Consider the following 8112-nt stretch of genomic DNA (forward strand, 5'->3'; position numbering starts at 1 on the left):
GAAAAGCTCGAAGAATCATGAACAAGGTTGAAGAAGAAGATGAAACAAAGAGATCGAAGAATGATAACTCGTTTCTATGATGATTCATGCTTACTGAGATTAAACCAGGCAGTTTCATCAAAAAAAAAAAAAATTACGTACACCAGGCAAGACCAAAATTTTCAATTGAACAATATTATATCTAGACAAAAATACAGATTCTGTAGCTTCTACCCTTATTTGAATGTTTGTATTTATATATTCTTAGGGTAAAGCTATGGTATGTTAACATTTCTCATACATCAACTATTTTTACCACTTTAAGGACTCATGTTACCACTTTGAGGACTAATATTACTATTTTGAGGACTCATATGGTAAACTAAGAAAATTTACCACTTTAAGGACTCATGTTACCACTTTGAGGACTAATATTACTATTTTGAGGACTCTTGTGGTAACTAAGAAAATTTACCACTTTAAGGACTCATGTTACAACTTTGAGGACTAATATTACTATTTTGAGGACTCAAATTACCACTTTTAAGGCAATTGTATGCATGTCATACGTTAACATTTTGTAGAATTTTCCATATTCTTATTATTAACTTATTTTCACTTGTATTTGTCGAAGGTTAATAAAAAACAAAGTATCCACGTCCAATCATCATCTACAAGTTTAAAAATTTCTTGTTTCTAAAAATTAAGTTAGAACATTTTGCCCTAAACCAACTAGGTTTGATACAAATTCTCATTATGCTTCCTAATTGTGAATATATATGTAAAAAATAATTTCTCATGATAGAATATATATATATATATAATAGGAAAATGATTATCGGCTTAACTGGAGACAAAGACCTTACCACGTCGAAAAGCAAAATCCAATGCAGGAGAACATGAGACAAGCAATCTAAGATCTAGGGAAACTTCATATCCAAGCAATCCCTCTAAGAACATGAGTTTTAGTGCTTACCTCAAACTTATACTGTACTAAAAAAAATAAAAAATAAAAAATTCTCATCTCGTCGAGGTTTGATAAAAAAAAAAAAAAAAATAGTGATATCTTTTACTGAAAATACCCATGTATCTGAAAACACCGGCCATGAAGTGAAAGCACTAGCCGCTTCTGTAATGAAGTCAATAACATTAGTTTTAATGCTGTAACATTGGACACTATCGAAGTATCAATAATATCACCATGGGTGATTTCTAAGTTTGGCGCAGTATTAACTCCTTCTCCACTCAGGAATCTGGCCACCTGTTGGGAATCATATGGTGAATGGGATTGAATGCTTATGAGTTATGACATCATATAATTCAGATATGAATAAAATGAAGTTAATTAACCAGAGTTTAGTAAACACTAAATATTATCTACCATTTACTAGGCTAATACAAGTAGATTAATTAAGGACCTCTGCTCCACTATCCCTCTTAGTGCCCACATCGATTTTGTGCGAGGCTCTTAATTCTAGCTCTTATACAAGACGAACTCTTCATTCTACTAAGTATATATAGAGATGAAACTTCTATCTCCAGCTGTTTTGCTTTAGAAATAAGTTACATAACACTTTGTAATTTCTTTCAATATCATTGAAAACCCTCAACAAACTCCAGTTTTTTGGGGTTATCTGTTAAGGGTTTACGAAATTATAAGAACAACACAGAAGTGAAGATTTAAATATTCGAATAGCAGACAATATTGTGTTGCCCATTATTCATCATCAAGAAATTAAAGTCAACAATGAATTAATTAAATACCCTAATTATTAATCCGTAATCATGATTACTTCTTTGGTGGTGTTGTATCCTCTCGACAGACATGGTGCCGCAGCCTTCTGAATGTGATACCACCACTTTCATATATGCATGATCTGTTCTAATTATAGTGCTCAGAGCTGGTCCTAATTATCTCAGTCTCCATTCTCCAATTCCCTATAAAATGCAAACTTTGGAATCCCTTCTGTCGTATAGTTGTTTCTTCAGACACTGGACATTTCTCGAAACCAGCACGGTTTGTTATATCCTGAAGAACCCTAGATCTTAGATTGCGATATTTTTGCTGATAATTGTATTTTAATTTCTTGATTAATACCAAATAATGTTATTCATTAATATTGATTTACTAACATGTACTTGTGATATGTGCAGATTCATTACGTACCATCATGAGGACCATACTTGTCATATGCGCTATTGGCTTTGTGTTGATGGTGTCATCTCTGCAAGCCGATGCTAAACGGTTTGTTTTGAATGACCGTCACTTGGTTCAAGTTAAGAATGAGCCAACTCTTGCTAGTGGCGGTGCAAAAGATCAGTCTCAGTCTCAACCCCGGACCACAAACAAGGGTAGCAGCAACAGCGATGCTAAATATGATGATCTTGCCGACGATGATGCAAACGAGACTTATGGTAAGCATGGACATGGCTCTTCCGAAAGTGACTCTCACCGTTATTTTACCGACGATACATTCAGGCCCCATTAATTATCCACTGATCTGGAGCCTTAATTCATAAATCAAGGTCGTGGTGCAATATGTAAAATATGTATAGCTTGTATCTGAAGTGTTTAATAAAGTGAACCTCAATAGCATGTAGCCAGATATCCAAATTATCTCAGAGGGCGCATGTTTGATTTCACCAGAATCTAATATCTGCTTTTTACTATGTATGTGTGTTTGAATTGTACCGTTTATGCTCATCTATTGATCACATCGTGTATCATATAATAAAAACGCTATGACTACATGCATGGCTAGTGTGCTTACCATTGTGTTTATGACATATCCATAGTTATATACAATATACATAACATTGCAAAGTTTGAGAAGATTGTTGAACTATTAGCTAGAGCAATTAACCAAACTAAATTTGAGCTTTTCATCCATAGTAAAGAAAATCTTAACTCCGACTCACTTACTTGGTATACTTACTAATCTATATATGCTTTGACATCTAATTTTATCCAATGCATGTATATGCCAAAGCTTTGTGAAAATTTTGTTGTTGTTGTTTTTCTTTTTTGGAACAAGTTGTGAATACTTTGCTGAACCCAACAAGTTTTCAACCTTTATGTGTTTGATAATAGAGTTATAGTTTTAAAAACAATTGTGTACCAAACAATTCAGGAAATCTGAGACCTTATTTATCCTTGTAATTTTTGAATTCCTATTTTACATTTCTCTAAATTTTATGAGGTATTTCTATAACACTGACTCTTTTAACTACTAAAAGTACTGATATCAATCAGTAGTACATATATTTGCATGAACGTCTGTATTCAGCTGAAATAACAACTGAATAGAAACTGAAAGAACTAATAATGCCTTTACTAAATGAAGTATCACTGATCCCTTGAAACTAAGAGTAGTAGAAGTACATGCCCCAAATTTCTCAACGTATTAATGAATCATGCAAGTTTGTTTTCCTGTCAAAAATATGAATCATGCAACTGGCCACGTTGCAAACATGGAATCGAAGTTGGCCAACTTCGATATTTTGAATGTTTATGGTGTTAATCAAAACCTTCCCAAGATAAATCTAAGCATGAACAAACACGCAGTTATATATAATATATAAATAATTAAATACGGTTTAGAAGAAGGAACCCTAAACAGTAACACTTGGTTTACATATGTATACAGTATACCCTAAACCCTAAAACGTAATCTCTGCTGAAGTTTTGATGGAAATGAAGAAAGGTAGAAGACGAAGAAGAAAGGTAAAGATGAAAGCAAAGAAGAGCTATTGGTATATTTCTCTGAATGTTTACAATGAGCTAGAACACACTAAAAAGGCTAATCGTACTTATTCTACTACTTATAGTGATTATGCCTTAACTAACTCCATACTGACCATTAGATCAATGACAAGTGTCATGAATCTGTGCATTATCACAACAACTCTAACAACTAATGAACAAACTTGTAACAAACACTGTACTCGAATCTTCTAACCCTTCCAGCTGTTAATTGGTTATTCTTTGCATCAATTACAGTCTGATCCTTCACTTTCACCTGAAGTAAATTGGTCTTGCAGTAATATTTGACTTTCACAGGTTTGAGAACTTCTTTGACCTTCATTGACCTGTACAACTTGATCTGCTTGATTTTGTACTATAGTCTCTATATCCCCCCTCAAACTAGTGCTGGGAGTCCCAAGCACTAGGTTGCAGCACAGGTATGAAAACTGAGCAGTACTAAGCCCCTTGGTAAATATATCAGCGAATTGATCAAGGGAAGGAACAAACTGTAATGTTAAATCTCCTTGTAGTACCTTTTCTCTGGTAAAATGCACATCCACTTCCACATGCTTGCATTTGGACTTATGGACTGGATTGGAGGCCAAGGCGAGAGCAGAAACGTTATCACAGTGAAGAATGGGAACATTAGAAAGCTGAATGTTGATATCTTGCAGTAAATGCCGAAGCCAAAAGATCTCAGAGGCAGTATCAGCCATGGCGCGATACTCGGCCTCAGTTGAGGACCGAGAAACGGAATGTTGCTTCTTAGAACACCATGAAATTGAACAATTACCAAAATAAATCACAAATCCGGTGGTTGACCTTGTAATACCCGGTTGTTTTCTTTAATCAAAATAAAAAAACATAATTATGGCATTGCTTTACTTTACATGATGGCAGCGCTTTACCTTTCATGATGTCAATGCTTTAACTTTCATGATTAAGCATAATTGTGTTTTACGGCTTTTTGACCCGTCCTTAGCTAGAGTGAAGCTCCGGTGCTTAAGCCTTAAGCAATTCATTTTCTCTCCAAAAAAAAAAAAGAAATACGTATCTTTCTCTCTCTCTCTCCCTTCCAAGCCACCGAAACAGAGCAAGTTTCTCCATCCTTGTTCTCCCTTCATCGACCATCTCTAGACGTCGGACCACTCCCCTTGGCTTCGCCTTGGGCCGCTTTACCTGCTGGACGTCGTCATTCCCTCCGGCACAGCCTCAAAGTCCGGCAAACCAGCTCGATCCGGTTGCACCCGAAAACGAACCAACTCATCCTCCTCGTGTTTCCGGCCACCAATTCCCCCCAAACTTCATCCTCGAGCTCGCCTCAACGTCCTGAGGCTCCCAGAAGTGGTCTTGCACGGCGGCGCTACTCGTGGTGGCGGCTGGAAGCCAGACCCGATCAAATCGAAAACCGAAGCTTCGATCGATATATCTCACACTACAGGACGTTGTTTTGAGTGTTTCTTGAACTGGTGAACTCAGAGTGAGGATCTGAACAACTTTCCAGAAGGTATCGAGGCCTGAAGTTGCAGTTTTTACGTCGAACTAGGAGCTCGCCGGTTTCTGGGTTTTTTTCCGGCCAACCGACTGGTTTGAGGTAATTTCTATTCCTTCCGGGCATTTTCAGCTTACATGCTAGTTAGGAAAATCATTAGGCATGATGAGATGAAGAAGGGCAGCCCGGCCCCGACACCATTGGCGGTGGTCGGCGGCGGCTCTGCCACTAACTCCGGCGGCCATTTCCGGCCACCTCCGGGGATCAAAAATATGGTTTCTGTACATTTTTAGATTCTATATTTCAATACGATCATTTTGATATATTATACACAATTTTTGGATATCATATGATTAAGTTATGAATTTTATGATTTCGATCGATTTCGATCGTTCGATTTGTGATATGTGAAGATCGGACCGTCCGATGGACTTGTAGTTTTGATATGTTGATCTTATGACTGTCCCAGTGGCTTTGTGTGGTCATGGGCGAAGATCCGACCGTTGGATCTTCGTATAATTGCTAAACAGTGATTAGGGAGGCGATTCGTGAGAATCCGTCCGTTGGATTTTCGTATAAATTAGCGGAGATGTTAGTAAGGACGATTCAGGAAGATCTGACCGTTGGATCTTCGTAATGATTTTTGGAGGATGATCCTAAAGGCGATCTGTGAGGATCCGACCGTTGGATCATCATTTAATTTCGATCCGACCGTTGGATTGTCGTTTGATTTTGTCTTTGAGTTATTGGCTAAGTTAAGGTCATGTTTGATTAGGTGATCGACGGTTGGATTTGGCGGACGATTCGTGAAATTGTATTTTGAGCTGTTAAGAAGACGCAGCGGGAATTTAGAGGTGAGTAAACCTCACGTGGTTCATATTACGAACCGAATAAATTTAATTACCTTATTTTGTCGTAATTGCGTGAAAATATTTATGGAATAAATATTTGTTTTAAAATCATATGGACTTGATCAACTACGGTCCATGGGTAAGTAAAATGATTTTTACTATACAAATGAATTTCTCGGTTTTATTGCATGTGAACTATAGTTGGTATTAGTGATTATCCCTGAGCGGATAATTACGTATATATATACTTACGTGATTATATGTGAATGGTGTGACATTGAAGAGTGTGGAATTGGGATGATTAAATTATTATGAATTGACATGTGACTTACCATAATTATATGTGATGAACATGATTGATGAGTTCTTGTTAATATTCATGATTTACATTGGAGGATGTATAGAGTTAGAGAATGTAGGGTTCTGAGGATGAGGTGTCCGAAGTTCGACGGTTAAGGATAACCGGAGTGTTTGTGTACTGAGGACGGGGATGTCCAAGGTGCGACGGTTTATTATTAACCGAAGTTGTGTGCTGAGGACGGGGATGTCCAAAGCGCGACGGTTTATTATTAACCGAAGTATGTCGCATTACTTGCACCTAGGCCAAGGTGACTGGTAGCGATGTGGTTAGAGCTCTAACGTGCTGTTGGGATGGACCAAAGTGGTGTTATGTGGGTTGGGTTTTTGCAGGACCAGTGTGGTGTATTGTGATTTGAGGATTGTGAAAATGTATTCCTTGTGGTTTTACATGAGTGGTTTGATGTCTCTTTGCAGACGTAATACTGTTGAATTTTACTTGAACTGAAATTTAATAAATCAACAGTTCTTTCTTTTTACTCATACGGGCTGTCAAAAGCATACCGGGTTTTGTGTTGTTGCAATCCCGGTACACTATTCAAACGGTGTAGCGGATAACCCTGCAGGTCAGGAGAACCAGGACGGTGATCGGGCAGCTTAGAGTAGTGTTATGTGAATTACAGCATTATATTGTGAGGTTTGTTATGCTCATTTAGAGCTTTACAATTTTACTTTGTAAGAGTGAATTGTAATAATTAACTCGAGGTTTTCGAGTTTTGTGTTGAGTGGCGAGTGGTGTGTTTGTTTCTGAGAAAAAAATTCAGAACGTTATTTGTATTAATTGTTTATTCATGTTTCGGATTTGAATTGGTTATTCAAAATTCGGGGCGTGACAGTTTGGTATCAGAGCGTAAGGTACATATTTGGTGATATGTCAATACTTACCGAGTGATGGCCCGTCTGCAGCGGATCCCCATCATGTGCTCTCCGGTATTGGCAAAGTCATTGGGTATGTGTGAGTGTTAGGAGTTGTTTAGGCCGCTAAGTCGTCTTAGGAACGTGAATACTTTTCTTGTAGTATCGACTTGGTTAATATGGACTAGTATTGACTTATACTATGTTGAGTGTTATACATGTATTAACCAAACATACTATGCTTCCTAGGTAATGGAAATTCCGAGGGGTGGGCCTAGACGTCGTGGTGGGGGTGTAAGAGAAGGTAGAACTGGTGATAGAAACAGGTTCCGTCCCATAGAGGAGCTTTATGACGATGATGTAGAGTCTTCTATCGGTGTGCAACCTACTCCGCCCATGGGTGAAATGGCTGACCCTGGTCGTCTGTTGAGATTGGCTAGAGACATTAATCATCTGGGAGCAGCCAAGTTTCATGGAAGCATGGATTACATGGTGGCTGACCAATGGGTCGAGGATATGGAGAATTATTTTGAGATGATGGACTGTAATGAGATCGAAAAGAGGAAGTTAGCCACTTTCATGCTAAAGGGTGAGGCTAGGGTGTGGTGGAATTGTATGCAAAAGACCATTGATGTGACCACCCTGACTTGGGATGGTTTTGTGAGACTATTCCGAGAGAAGTACTTTCCAGCTTCAGTGAGAGAAAAATTGGAACGGGAGTTCCTCTCACTAACACAAGGGAAGATGACGGTGACAAAGTATGAGGCAGAGTTCTCTAGGCTATATAGGTTTGTGAAATCAATGGATGCTGAGGATTTGGCCAAGAAGTTTCA

General features: G+C 37.9%; 1 long non-coding RNA gene across 1 annotated transcript; it reads left to right on the top strand.

Moving 5' to 3' along the window:
• The first annotated feature begins 1873 nt into the window (after positions 1-1873).
• Positions 1874-2761, top strand: LOC133712971 (uncharacterized). Its single transcript, XR_009847685.1, has 2 exons — positions 1874-1996; positions 2134-2761. It is a non-coding gene; the product is annotated as an uncharacterized LOC133712971 (long non-coding RNA).
• Positions 2762-8112: the final 5351 nt, after the last annotated feature.

This window comes from Rosa rugosa, chromosome 5, assembly GCF_958449725.1.
Source record: "Rosa rugosa chromosome 5, drRosRugo1.1, whole genome shotgun sequence".
Taxonomy (NCBI): Eukaryota; Viridiplantae; Streptophyta; class Magnoliopsida; order Rosales; family Rosaceae; genus Rosa; species Rosa rugosa.